Genomic DNA, 12,767 nt, shown 5'->3' with positions numbered 1-12,767 from the left:
TTTTGCCAGGGCTTCTTCACACACAGCAGCCCAGAACAAACTGGCTGCACCTTTTTTAAACCCTGCACCTGGCAGTCATTTACAATCATTACCAGGTGCGGGTGACAATTAAACAATAAAATAATAAACAATTGAAAAAATATATATATTTAAATTATATATATATACAGAACTGTTGCCTTTGCATATGCAGGCTGTGTGTGTGTGTCAATCTCTCATCATTGATGTTAAGACATGGTAAGGTGAGGGTTTTTTCACACATCCTTCTTGTGGTTTTAAAAGCATCGATTGAAGAAATATCTGTTTATTTTACAATATTTCTAAGTAATCAGTAATCTTTGCATCACTCAGCAGTACTCTGAAAAAGGCAAACCTGCATATTTCTTGAATGACATGAATGACCTCTTTGATGGGAAAATTTCCCCATCATTTGTGCGTCAGCAGTAGCCAAGATCATCTCAGAAAGAACAAGCAAGGATTCAGTCACTGCTTTTACAAGTACAGCAAAGGCTAACTTTGTCATTACATTAGAAGTAATGAGGTCTTGAAGTACACAGAGAGCCCAGTAGGCACTCACTGCATGGTAATCCGGGGCTCAAGAACCCAGGAAGTATTATAAGCAGGTGCTCACACCCACCCCACCACAGGTTTTGTTTTATGTGATAAAGGTGATTAATGATCTATCGTGGTAAAAACATTACCCTGGAATCAAACTTGAATGGCTAAAATAAGAAGGTGCAAATACATGTCTCAGTCCGTGTGGAGGCTTCACAGTCACAACAATTGGAGCTGTCTTAGTGAAGCTTATGTGAGTACGTTCATTATTGTAGTAATTCCTAGTTATTTAATCAGAGGCTGTAGCCCCCAACTCCACAGACCTGCCCCTATGGAGAGCCCTGAGCAGAGCTGTAAGTGTATCTCAGTGAGAATCTGTTCTGAGCAGAGCTGTAAGTGTATCTCAGTGAGAATCTGTTCTGAGCAGATCTTTAACTCTGTAACTCAGAGAGAATCTGTTCTGAGCAGATCTTTAACTCTGTAACTCAGAGAGAATCTGTTCTGAGAAGAGTTGTAACTAACTCAAAGAGAGAATATCTTCAGACTCATTTGAGCTTCACTGAGGAAAGGTCGTGAAACCTGTTAATTGTGTAATCAGTTTCCGAGGCCTAAGTTTCAGTTTTCTCTTACTATCTGATGAGCTGTGGCAAACTCTGTGGCTGACTGACTGCACACCGTTTGGAAGTCAGCTATATGATACAGGCACCCTTTTTGGCACAGTTCTACAGTAAGCACCAAGGGCAGCTTTTGTTAAATATTTCTTCATATAGACTTCAAGGACTTGGTGCCAACAGGTCTTTCGGATTCTCTAGAAGTAAGTGAAACATGGCACATAAGCCTCTGACTGTAGAGAGTTTAGAAAAGTTGACCAGTATTTTTGCATGGTATGTTACACAACATTTTTCTATAGGAGGCAGTGTGGTCCAGTGGTTAAAGTCCAGGGCTTTAGTAACCAGCAGGTCACCGGTTCAAATCCCCCCTCTGCTATTGACTCACTGTGTGACTTAAGCTCCTTGTGTTCCATCCTACGGATGAGATGTTAAATCAATGTTCTATGGTGGTCCACTATGAAAGGCACTATATAAAGATATCCAGGGCAACTTACAATTGTTACAAGATACCACATTATTTTTTACATACAATTACCCATTTATACAGTTGGGTTTTTACTGGAGCAATCTAGGTAAAGTACCTTGCTCAAGGGTACAGCAGCAGTGTCCCCCACAAGGGATTGAACCCACAACCCTCCGGGCAGGAGTCCAGAGCCCTAACCACTACTCCACACTGCTGCCCTGATTGAAGAAATGCTGATCCTATTTCCTATGCGTATACTGTTGGAAACTTTTATAAGGGTTCATTTACCACGGTTTGTTTTTAATATGCTTTACCATACCTCTCTGTGCTTTACCGTGCTTGCCTATGCTTTACCAGGCCCACCAAGAGGGTGGGGAGGACGAGGAAATTTCCCCGGCGCCCAACGCCTCGAAAGGGGCCCAACGTCCCGAAGGGGGGCCTTGATGAAGGGGGAACTTATTTGTGCCTATTTGTCTTGCCTGTCCTGCTATGACCGTCTCCCACATCCCTGTTCTATCCTCTCGCCCTCGTCCTCTGCCCTCTCTCTGCCGGTGCTCCTCCAACCCCTCTAACCTCATCCCTCTGCCCTCTCCCCCCCCCTCCCACACACTCTCTGGTGCACTCTGGAACTGACACTCTTCTGCTAACAAAGCTGATTTCATCTCTGCCTTTGCCTCCCACCTCTCTCTCGATTTCCTTGCTCTCACTGAAACCTGGCTGTCCCCTGATAACACTGTAACTCCTGCTGCCCTGTCCTCTCTCTACGTCCTGTCCCATACCCCGGGTCTCACTGGATGGGGAGGTGGGACTGGTCTTCTCCTCTCTCTCTCCTTACTCTTTTCTGTCCCCTCCGACCTCTCCTCACTCTCTGTTATTACCTTTGAATTTCATGCTGTCCAACTAACCTCTCCCTGTCAACTCCTGCTAATTGTACTGTACCGTCCCCCTGGACCTCTCGCTCACTTTCTCGATGAACTCGACTATCTACTCACCTCCCTCCCCTCTCTGTCTACCCCAACTGTCCTGTTAGGTGACTTCAAATATCCATCTCTCCAACCCCAGCCACTCTGTCGGATTCCTCCCTCTCCTTCACTCCTTCGACTTCTGTCTCTCTCCATCCCCCCCTACCCACAAAGCTGGCCGTCAACTGGACCTCACCTTCTCCAGGGCCTGCTGCCCCTCCACCCTCTCTGTCACCCCCCTGGACCTCTCTGATCACTGTTTCATCTCTTTTTCTCTGTCTCTCCCCTCTCTCTCTGCTCCTCCTACCCCCACTGTCACCTCTCGCCTTAACCTCCGCTCTCTCTCCCCCTCTGTCCTTGCCTCCACTGCTCTCTCTCACCTCCCTCCTATAGACTCCTTCTCACAACTCTCTGTAGACTCTGCTACCTCCACCCTCTTCTACTCCCTCACCTTCTCCCTCGACTCCCTTTGTCCCCTCACCTCCCGACCTGCTCGCTCCTCCCCTCCCCAACCCTGGCTCTCCTCGGCACTCCGCTCAGCAAGAATCTGCGATCTGCTGAAAAGAAATGGAAGAGAACCAAACTCCCTGCTGCCCTAGACCTCTACCGCACTCTCCTCTACTCCTTCTCCTCTACTCTACTCTCTCCTCTGCTAAATGTACTTATTTCCAATCTGTAATCCAAGCCTCCACTAACAACCCACTGTGGCAAAGTGGATGGTAAGGGGAACAGGTGTAGCGGTGATGCGATGCAGGAGTGACAGACAGACAACGATAATTCGGTGAACAAGTGTTTATTGTGCTGTTTCCAGGTCTGGCGACCGTCAAATAATAAATCCCCGGCAGTACACAACAATGTGTAAAGCACGGGGAGCGTGAATAATCCCACACAGTCCTGAACAGAAAAACAAATGCACGGTCACCAGTCCTGGGTGAACTCAGTCGTGCAGGTGCTCTGTGCAGTGGTGCTCCGGATAGTGCTTTTGTGGCGACAGCTCCGGAGGTGTGCTTTAACTGTCTAGTAGTGCGACAAAAGACAGACAATTATAGACAGACAGAAATAACACACAACACGTAACACTTATTCCTGCTTTTATATTTCTGAGAGCTCCCCTCTCAGTCCTTCTCTCCTCCTGTTTAACCCAAACGAAGGAAAAGAACAGCGTTACCCTGGCCCCTATATGTAATCCCGCATGATATCTAGGTAAACGGTTGCAGCTGCCTTATTACTTGCAGCTGCCCCTTGTTTACCTGTCAGATCAATACGGTCTTACAACAGAGTCTCGCTTCCTTCCAGGCTGACCCACTTTCCGGTCCCGGAAACGAACTGTCAGGCCAGCCCTTCCAGATACTTCTCCTCCCGTTCTTTAGCGCCCTCACAGGTCGGGAGGAAGATTTATCACCAGAACTCATTGTATTTCTGTCACATATCCCACCGCTCAGAGTGGAGCCGAAGGAACACTCGGCTAAATCTACCTTTCCCATTGCTCCCCCCTCCCGGGAAAAATAATCCGCATTTTGGTGGTCTTTCCCCGCACGGTGTACCATATGGTACATGAAGGGCTGCAATGCCAGATACCACCGAGTTATCCGGGCATTGCTGTCCTTCATTGTGCTTAACCACTGGAGTGGGGCGTGGTCTGTGACCAGATCAAATGAGTGTCCCAGCAGGTAGTATCGTAAAGAGTGAGTAGCCCATTTAATGGCCAAACACTCTTTTTCGACTACGGAGTAGTTACGCTCCCGAGGTAACATTTTTTTGCTCAGGTACAATATCGGGTGTTCTACTCCAGCTACTTTTTGGGACAAGACTGCACCCAACCCTACATCCGAGGCGTCGGTGTGGAGGATGAATCTTTTGGTGAAATCTGGGGTAATAAGAGTGGGGGCCTGGCAAAGTTTACGCTTAATCGTATCAAACGCCCCCTGACACTCAGCTGACCATTTAATTAAATTTGGCGCACTCTTTTTGGTGAGGTCGACTAACGGGTTAACCACTGTGGCGTACTCGGGGATGAAGCGGCGGTAATAACCGGCTAAGCCCAGTAGTGACCTCACCTGAGTCTTGGTTTTGGGGATCGCTGCATCAACCAAAGCCTGGATTTTGGTGACCACAGGTCTCACCCTTCCATTTCCCATTAAAAATCCCAAATATTGAGTCTCTGTCTTGGCAAACGCACATTTCCTCAAGTTAGCTGTCAGCCGGGCTGCCCTTAGAGACTGAAGAACGGCTGCAACCCTAGCCAAATGCTCTCGCCAGGTGGAGCTGTAAATCACCACGTCATCAATATACGCTGCTGCATATTCATGATGTGGGCGTAACACCTGGTCCATCAGTCTCTGAAAGGCAGCGGGCGCACCATGTAGCCCAAACGGCATGGTTTTAAAGTGGAACAGCCCCTCTGGTGTTGAAAATGCGGTTTTCTCTCTGGAGCTGCGGGTTAGAGGGATTTGCCAGTATCCCTTCGTCAGGTCCAGAGTGGAAATAAACCTCGCTTTTCCCAGTCTGTCTAAAAGTTCGTCGACCCGAGGCATGGGATACGCATCGAACTTGGCAATAGCATTCACCTTTCTGAAATCTACGCAGAAGCGGTTGGTGCCGTCCTTCTTAGCCACTATTACAATAGGACTGCACCACTCGCTCCTGGAAGGTTCAATTACTCCAAGCTCGAGCATATCCCGTACCTCTTTGCGAACGCCGCTTCGTCGACTTTCCGGGATCCGGTACGGTCTTTCTCGCACTGTGACACCTGGAGGAGAGATAATGTCATATTCAACTAAGTTCGTCCTGCCGGGCACATCAGAAAAAACATCACTGAACTCCTCAATAAGCTTACGCAGCTCTCTTTGCTGATCCGGAACTAATTGCTCCCCCATTGAAATCGCTCTTGTGCTCGGGGTCTCTGGACAGGGACCTAAATCATCCTCCATATTGCCTGGGGCTATAAATAAGTCCTCCCTTGCCTGCCAGGGCTTTAACAAATTAACATGGTAAATTTCACGTTCATTCCGGCGATCGGGCTGTCTAATTTCATAATTTACTTTCCCTATAGCCCGAATCACCTCATACGGCCCCTGCCATTTAGCACACAGTTTTGACTCTGATGAGGGAAGTAGCAGCATTACCTTGTCCCCTGGTCGAAAGGTTCGAATCCGTGCATTTTTGTTATAATGCTGCTCTTGTCGGTGCTGAGCCGATCTGAGGTTGTCTTGGGCCAAACGACCGACCAAATCCAGGCGATCTCTGAGTAGGAGCACATACTTCACTACATTTTTGGACGAGCCTTTGTGCTCCTCCCACCCCTCTCTCAGCAGGTCGAGAATGCCGCGAGGCTGCCGGCCGTACAGGAGCTCAAAGGGGGAGAACCCTGTTGAACTCTGCGGCACTTCTCTCACTGCAAAAAGGAGGTAGGGGAGAAGTGATGCCCAATGTTTCTGCTCTTGTGTTACAAATCGCCTCAGCATCGACTTTAAGGTCTGATTAAAACGTTCCACCAGACCGTCCGATTGTGGATGATAAACGGACGTCCTGATGGGACGTATTTTTAATATTTTGTACACCTGCTGTAACGTATTGGACAAAAAATTAGTTCCGTGATCGGTCAAAATCTCCTTGGGGATCCCTACTCTGGCCATAATCTGGGCTAACTCGGTGGCTATTGCAGCGGCACTAGTGGACCTCAATGGAACTGCCTCCGGGTATCGCGTTGCATAATCCACCACTACTAAAATGTGCGTATACCCGGAGTCAGAAGGTAGCAAAGGGCCGACTATGTCCATTGCAATGCGCTCGAAAGGAGTGGAAATAATCGGCAGTGGGACCAAAGGGGCGGGGCGCACTCGACCCGGCGCTACTCGCTGGCAGTCTGGGCAGGTGGCTACATATTTCGACACATCAGTATGAAGACCTACCCAATAGAATCGAGCCAATATCCGCTCCCTCGTCTTCTCGGCTCCGAGGTGCCCCGCAAAAGGGATATCATGCGCCAGCCTCATGACCTCCAGCCGACAAGACGGGGGAACCAATAATTGTGTTACAGGCTGTCCTGTGCCCGCGGCTAGGTTTACCCTATACAGTAATTGCCCCTTGATACTGAAATGTGGATATACTAGCGCCCCAGCGCCGTCAACATCCTTACCTTCAATGGACCGGACCTGTCCCCAAGCGTGCACCAGTGACGGGTCGTTTTGTTGGCCCCACACTAGGTCCGCGCTTGAGTACCACGGGTCCGGTACATTGAGAGGGGCTGGAATAACATCTGCTCTAGTCGGTCCAGTAACCTCGCTCTCTCGGTCACACTGCGTTCCCACTCCCTTCGACTGGCGTTTATTACCATTGCAGCACTCTCCCACCAGACCCCAGCCTTGTCTCAACAACGCTCCCTCCCATTTTGCGGTCCGTCTCTCCTTATTCGTTTTTCTAGGACGGAAAAGAGGGGAAAACAATTCAGTGTGAAAAGGAAACACATCACCAATCCGTTCCTTTTTTTTTTTTTTTCTCTGCCACGTTTACGTGTGTGGCTGAGACTGCCATTTCTTTAATCAATTCTTTGAATTTTGGCCAGTCTCGGCCCAGAATAACTGGGTGTGGCAACCTTTCCGCCACCCCGACTACAAGGTGACGTTTTATCGGTCCTACCGATAAATATACTTTTAATGTGGGGTATGCCGCCGTGTCTCCATGGATACAGGAGATAGCCACCTGACCTCGTGGCCGCCACGACACACCGCCCAGGAGAGCTGTCTTAATCAAGGTTTGCTCACACCCTGTGTCCACTAACGCGTGGGTTTTCACATTCCCTAACACCACATTAATCAGACAAGGCCCCTCCCGACCATTTTCCCCCCGCTTACCAGTCTCAGGTGCCCAATTGCACGCGGCCACGTCACACTCCATGGCAGCGGGGCATGACCTGGCCAGATGTCCCGGCTGGTGGCACCTAAAACAGATAGGAGGGACAGAGGGGGCATGGGTTAGAAATCTGTCCCGCTGCTGGTATGGCAACGGGGCAGGGGCAGCACCTCTACCCCAGCTGGGGGCCAACCTTGGTCTCCATGGGGGGGAGGCAAGGGGGCCCAATGGGGTCGGTGCTCTGGGAGGTCTGGGTCCCGGGAACGAGGGGGGTGGTGGTGATGACGTTGGAGGAGAGGGAGAGAGAGCGCGGCTGCTTCGAAGGGCAGGGGCGGACAGGATCCCAATCCGGGCAGAGGTCAGGGAGTCCTCAAAATCTTCGGCCAATTTGACCGCCTCCTCCAGGGTGTCGGGGTTGTGGCGCCGTATCCACGCCTGGGTTTCGGCGCCGACCACATGGCAGAACTGCTCTACCACAATGGCTTCCCCCATCTGCTGGGCGGTCTTCTTCCCGGGGGTCAGCCAATGCACCATGTGGTCGCACAACCTCTCCGCAACCACCCTGGGGCGTGTCTCCGGGGCTCTCCGGTACTCCCGAAACCGCGCCCGGTGGGTCTCGGTAGTAATATTGAGCCGGCGGAGGATAGCCTGCTTGACTAGGTCATACTCGGTGGCGTGCTGGTCGCTCATAGCCTGGTAAGCTGCCTGAGCCTCCCCAATCAGGCAGGGTCCCAGCTGGCTGGCCCAGAACTCCCGCGGCCAAGCCGCCGCGGTAGCCAGCCGCTCGAATGCCACCAAGTACGCCTCCGGGTCATCCTCCGCCGACATCTTCATCGCCCGTGCCTTCGGGGGCGACATCACCGGTATTGTCGTCGGGGTCGCTACTGCAGCCACGGCCAGTCCTACCCGTTCAATGAGCGCTGTATAGCGCTCCTCCCTCCTTCTCTCCTCTGCGTCCCGTCTGCTCTCCAGTGCCTGTAGCAGCTCCGCCAGCGCGTTGCGGTCCATGATCCCACTTCTGACACCACGTGTGGCAAAGTGGATGGTAAGGGGAACAGGTGTAGCGGTGATGCGATGCAGGAGTGACAGACAGACAACGATAATTCGGTGAACAAGTGTTTATTGTGCTGTTTCCAGGTCTGGCGACCGTCAAATAATAAATCCCCGGCAGTACACAACAATGTGTAAAGCACGGGGAGCGTGAATAATCCCACACAGTCCTGAACAGAAAAACAAATGCACGGTCACCAGTCCTGGGTGAACTCAGTCGTGCAGGTGCTCTGTGCAGTGGTGCTCCGGATAGTGCTTTTGTGGCGACAGCTCCGGAGGTGTGCTTTAACTGTCTAGTAGTGCGACAAAAGACAGACAATTATAGACAGACAGAAATAACACACAACACGTAACACTTATTCCTGCTTTTATATTTCTGAGAGCTCCCCTCTCAGTCCTTCTCTCCTCCTGTTTAACCCAAACGAAGGAAAAGAACAGCGTTACCCTGGCCCCTATATGTAATCCCGCATGATATCTAGGTAAACGGTTGCAGCTGCCTTATTACTTGCAGCTGCCCCTTGTTTACCTGTCAGATCAATACGGTCTTACAACAGAGTCTCGCTTCCTTCCAGGCTGACCCACTTTCCAGTCCCGGAAACGAACTGTCAGGCCAGCCCTTCCAGATACTTCTCCTCCCGTTCTTTAGCGCCCTCACAGGTCGGGAGGAAGATTTATCACCAGAACTCATTGTATTTCTGTCACACCCACGTAAACTATTCTCTACCTTCTCCTCCCTCCTAAACCCTCCCCCCTCCTCCTCCCTCCTCTATCTCCTCTGATGACTTTGCCTCTTTCTTCTCTTTTAAAATCTCAGATATCCGCAAACTCTTTAACACCTCTCCCTCCCCCGCACCCCCTCCTGCTCCAACCCCTTCACCCACCGCATCCCCTACTAACTCACCCTCCTTCTCCACCTTCTCGCCCCTCTCAGACTCTGACCTCTCCTCTTTGCTCCAGGGTCAGAAACCCACCACATGTGCCCTGGACCCCCTCTCCACTCACCTCTTTCAAGCTGCTGCTCCTGCTCTACTTCCCTTCATCTCCTCCCTTCTCAACACCTCTCTCCTTTCTGGTCTCTTTCCCTCTGCCTTCAAACAAGCCTCTATCACTCCCTTCCTCAAAAAATCTACCCTCGACCCCACCTGCCTCCAGAGCTACCATCCTGTCTCCCTCCTACTCTTCCTCTCCAAAACCTTCAAGTTGGCTGTACACCGCCAGCTCTCTGCTTTCCTGTCTCTCTGCTCGACCCTCTCCAATCTGGCTTCCGCTCTGCTCACTCCACTGAAAACGCCCTCCTGTCTGTCACCACTAAACTCTGCCCGAGCTGCCTCTCTCTCCTCTTTCCTGATTCTCCTCGACCTCTCTTCTGCCTTTGACACTGTCGATCACTCTATTCTACTATCCACTATCTCTGACCTGGGAATCTCTGGCACTGCTCTGGCCTGGTTCTCCTCCTACCTCTCCAACCCCAACCTCTGACTCCACCATCCCCTCCCGTATCTCTACCTGTCTGTCTGCTATCTCCTCCTGGTTGCACTTGCATCACCTCAAACTCAACCTCTCTAAATCTGACCTCCTTTTCTTTCCCTCTTCCCCATCCCCCTACTCTGATCTCTCTATCTCCATTCCTCTGGAATCAACCACACTCTCTCCCTCCTCCTCAGCTAAGAACCTCGGAGTCACCCTGGACCCCTGCCTCACTTATTCCCAGCACATCTCCACTCTGGCACGCACTTGCCGATTCTTCCTGAGCAACATACGAAGAATCCGACCTTTCATCACCAACTACGCCACCCAGCTCCTGGTCCAGGCCCTGGTACTCTCCCACCTAGACTACTGCAACTCCCTCCTGGCCTCCCTGCGTCCGCCACCTGTCCGCTCCAGCTCAACCAGAACTCCGCTGCTCGCCTGGTGTTCTCTCTGCCTCGCTTCTCCCACGCAACTCCACTGCTCCGCTCACTCCACTGGCTCCTGATCACCACTCGCATCCAGTTCAGTTCACTCTTGTACTAGCCTACAGATGCCTTGACCAGACTGCACCCAGCTACCTCCAGACCCTCACCTCTCCCTACACCTCCACTCGACCTCTCCGCTCCTCCTGCACTAGAAGACTGGTTCTACCTCCTCTATGCTCCCCTGCCTCCAGAGCCCGCTCCTTCTCCACCCTCGCCCCGCAGTGGTGGAATGACCTTCCTATAGATGTCAGGACTGCCCAGTCCCTGACCACCTTCCGGCGCCTCCTCAAGACTCACCTCTTCAGACAGCACCTGTAGAACTCCTCTGTTTGTATCCTGGGACACTATCACCCTTCATTTAAATGTGCTTTACTTGCTCTTATCTGCCCCCTATTTTACTGCATTTACTTGGCGCCATGACCAGGTGCTGCGATGTTTGGCCTTAGCATTGGAAGACAAGCGTAAAATGACCAATAAGTTGCCACCTGTTCCATCAAAACATTACACACAAAAGACAACATTCCTCCGCCCAGGAGAACAACCACCAAGAAAAGGTGTTAAAACCAATCCTCGCCCAGGACAACTGGAAGCTGCTAGAGACTGGAATATGCTGGCAGATGTTGGTCAACGGCTTATTTTTCCACCTGAGATTGCCACCACTAACCTTCGACCAGATATTGTCTTGTGGTCTGGATCAGCACGCCTTGTTCACCTGGTAGAGTTAACAGTGCCATGGGAGGATGCTGTAGATGAGGCGTATGAGAGGAAGAAACTGCGGTATGCTCAACTAGCCACTGAAGCGGAACAGCGAGGATGGAGAGTTCGGGTTTACCCAGTGGAAGTGGGTTGTCGAGGATTTGTGGCACACTCTACAACCCGGTTTCTCAGAGACGTCGGATTCAGTGGCCAAGAGTTGCGTCGCACAGTGAAGAACTTATCTGAAGCAGCAGAGAGGAGCAGCAACTGGCTGTGGTTGAGACGGAAAGATTCTGGCTGGGGACAGGTAAGTAAGCTGGGCTGAGTTGAGTGGGGGACGGAGGGGGGTGATGCTGGGACGCCAGAATCACCGTCGAGCCCTCTTGAGGTGTCGTGGGCTAGTCGACGAAACACTGAGGATGGAAGGTGCCCACTTGAAAACCCCAGAGATGTACCCTACTTAGCTCAATCCAGACGGTTGTCATGCTGATGCGCTGGGGAGGCCGCACTTTGGTTGATCCCCGGAGCCAGCATCGCAGCCGTTGTGTGTGCTGATGCGCCAGGGAGGCAAAATAAGCTGATCCCTGGAGCCAGCATTACACTTCAGCCATTAACACCAGACAGAAGGATATCTACATCATCATATGGAAGGAAACGTAAATGGATGGAGACACACATGGATCACATTAGTTTACTGTAAAGCTACGTCTTAGTTGGTGCTTATCTTGGCGAGAGCCGAGTTCAAATCAGCATGAAGTTTTAACATCTACTCTCGTGTAATGGAAATCATGAAGATCTGGATACGTCCAGTGACTGCTGTGAATAGTGCAGCTGGCAACAAGGGAAAGACCTTGTGACAGCCTGGAGAGACAGCTGACAGGAGGAAAGAGACCCCATTGGGGCTGGTAAGGGTTAGCTACCCTTGTCGGCAGTATCCAGCTCTGTGTTTACAGGATGCTGGAGACACCCGCCCAAGGCTTCTAAGAAATTAAAGAGAAAAATACCCCTAGAGTCTGCGAGAGCGGGGGCGGAAGATGACTCAACGTTGGACAACACGGTTAACGACTTAGGAACGGAAACGGATATGAGTATGGAGAGTACTTCACAAAAGACTAGTTCAAGATCTGCAGTTAACAAAGACATGGAACTCCAGGTTTGTGTCTGCGGCTGGAGCAAGGCGACAACGGTCAGGGGTTTGAAGATTCATCAAGGGAGAATGAAATGCTTGAGGGAGAAGGGACAAGGGCCTCGCATTGATCAGTACTTCTTACGAAGTCAGTCAAGTCAGTCGAATGAAATCCAGCGACAGGAAGCAAACCACAGTTCGCAGGATATCAGCACCCCTGTCATAGATGTGAGGAGGACTTGCATGGACACAGTTAGTGATGAACCTAATGATCCTTGTGAACCCGGTCAGACAAACCAGCATAAGAGAGAAAAGAACCTCAACGGGCACAAGCCTGGAGTTAAATGGCCAAGAGCTTGTGAGAAAACTGCATGGGACACAGTAAACACAGATCTCTGCATCGCATTGGAAAGATTAAGTGGAACAGTTGAAAAGAAGCTGGATAAATTTGGGGACATCATCTACGCATATGGAAGTGAGAGGTTTGGAGTTGATAAA

Source organism: Acipenser ruthenus, chromosome 20 (assembly GCF_902713425.1).
Source record: "Acipenser ruthenus chromosome 20, fAciRut3.2 maternal haplotype, whole genome shotgun sequence".
Lineage (NCBI taxonomy): Eukaryota > Metazoa > Chordata > Actinopteri > Acipenseriformes > Acipenseridae > Acipenser > Acipenser ruthenus.
Note: the sequence above shows the minus strand (reverse complement) of the source record.